General features: G+C 37.7%; 1 long non-coding RNA gene across 1 annotated transcript in view; it reads right to left on the minus strand.

Annotated features, from left to right (window-relative positions):
- LOC111088972 overlaps window positions 1-2456 on the minus strand; it is a 19167-nt gene that overhangs the window by 6025 nt on the left and 10686 nt on the right. Inside the window, exon 3 of the long non-coding RNA XR_002613366.1 lies at window positions 832-966. This is a non-coding gene — a long non-coding RNA (uncharacterized LOC111088972). The remainder of the gene's footprint in view (window positions 1-831; window positions 967-2456) is intronic.

Raw genomic sequence — 2456 nt, forward strand, 5'->3', positions numbered from 1 at the left:
GTAAACTAACTGTATAAATATGTAGTTTATTGCCAGCAAGAAAGACGTTTTTAACTGTAGTCATTTCTCAAATACCAAAATCTAAAGTTCAGTTGCTATTGCTGCTTGCACTTCAAGTGAGAGCAAATGTGAAAAGTTATTTGGCCAATAAAGGAGGAGGAAGCCCTGGTATTGTTTTACAATTATGGGCAATCAGTTATCTGCAGTCGTAAATCTGGGATCCATTTCGATGCTTCTCTTGACAGCCGTTTTTGTCCTCTCTGATAGACCAGGACGACCCGGACTCTGCTCAGTTGTTTCCTTGCCATGTTTCCTGAACTGCGCGATAATTCTGTTGACTGTCGAAAGCGGGATTCCCAAATTCTACGAAATTTGCCGCTGACTTATTCCACCATCTGCTTGACCAAATATCCTTCCTCTAACAAAATCTGACAATTCGAGAGAACCTTGAGTTCTAGGCATGTTGTAGCATAAGATAATTAGTGTGCAGACCATTTTCATTTATATAGTGCTCTGTGAACACAAATTAGTTAGCATAAATCAGTTAAATGATGAAAAATTAGGTGTCTACTTACTTGTGACCACTCAGTGTAGATGTTTCATTACAGATATCTGTTTTAATATCAAATAACTTCATAATCACTGATGTTAATAAAATAAAGTTCATTGGTCAATATGAATTAATTATTGGTAAAAAACAACACTCAAACCTTCACTAATTTGTTGGTAATCAGAGAGTTTTATAGGTGCCTGGAATATCACAATAAAAGGCATCAAAATGTACATTCTTTAAATAAAGAACTGGAATACGAAAACAACTACAGAACTTACAGATAAAGACAGTATCCTAGCTTTCCTTATATTATCTTGAATAATAGGATGATCAAGGAGGATTTTTAAGGGGACACACTGGTCAGGGTAATGATCACTGCCTAAGGAGTGGTATGCAGACTGCAATTCTTTCTCCTATAAACATAACAAAAAAAACTTATTTGTATGGTAAAATTTTTTTCACTGTGCTTTGTAAAATCATTCTTTGCACTGTGGTGTTCCCAAATTAATTGATTTTCTCAGAATATTAAATATGTCTACTTTATAACTGGATATTTATAAAGAATAATTACAGAGTTTTAAACTAAGAGAAGAATCAGACTGAACACATGATGTACAGTGTAAAACAATCTTATTTACAACAAAGCAAAAAAAAAATGTGTGTACTAGTAGAGAACACAGGATCATTGGCTTTTACTGGATCAGTAATGTAGACTAGGCATCTCTCCTACTGTAGTTCTTTAAGTGTAAGCTCCCTCAAAAGTGATAGGCTCATTACATAGGCTGAATAACATCATGTAGAACTCGAGTCATCTCTTGTGCTCAAAGCAGCCTTAGGTTTACTTTCATCATCTAGCTCAACTTGCTAGTATCCAGATGCTAGATCCAGTGTCAAACCAAATGGAGCTATCTAATGTGTCAAGACATTCATCTGTTACCATGTCCATCAATCTAAATCAACATGGAACCTTGGCATACCTTCCTTCTTCCTGATAATCACTACTACTGGTGATGACCAAGTATTCTCTGAAGGTTGTATGATCCCATCTTTTCATATTCACTGTATTTCAGTGCTACCTATGTCCTTAGCATTCTAAGAAAGCCAGCTGTTGCTTTATAATACATATGTCACCTACACTTATGTTTCTGAAAGTTACTATAGTTCACCCAATTGCTAACCTGCCCCTTAAATACATGACCATATTCAATGAACATATCACTGAGTAGCTTTCCCTGTGATGGGTCTAAATTATTTACACAATTCTCAACCAATGACTTCAGCTGTTTTGGTAGCCTTGTGCTTGCTTTGATAGCCATTGCACTTGGCTGCAGTGCAATGGATGATGAAACCTTAGCATTACTGCAAGCATTATTTACTTCTATTTCACTTATCATTCCTATTAAATATTCCAGCATACAAAAGAAGTGGCCAAAGTTGGTGGGATGAGCCCGAAATCTGTTCAACGGATTCTCCACAGATTGGGTTATCGTTGCAGAGCAGCTAGATGGAAGCCCTTATTAAGACCTGCCAACATAGTGCCATGAAAGAAGTGGGCAAGTGATATGATGACCAAGCCTCTGGACTTTTGGAAGACTGTATTGTTCTTAGACGAATCAAGATTCGCTCAATTTTCGGACAGTGGAAGGATATGGGTCTGGAGAATGCCTCACCAAGACTTTTGGCTCAACAGGTTGCAGCCAACTGTGAAGCATGGTGGTTTCAGCGTGATGGTTTGGGGAGCTGTTTGGGTTAGTGAGAGATCGAGCTTAGTGGAGTGCATTGGCAACATAAATTTTGCAAAATACGTCGAAATGTTGGAGGAAGAACTCTTGCCACTTTATTCCTCGGGTTTCGTGGACAAAAACACAACGTTGTTCCAGGAAGATGGAGGACCGTGTCACAC

Source organism: Limulus polyphemus, unplaced genomic scaffold (assembly GCF_000517525.1).
Source record: "Limulus polyphemus unplaced genomic scaffold, Limulus_polyphemus-2.1.2 Scaffold108, whole genome shotgun sequence".
Lineage (NCBI taxonomy): Eukaryota > Metazoa > Arthropoda > Merostomata > Xiphosura > Limulidae > Limulus > Limulus polyphemus.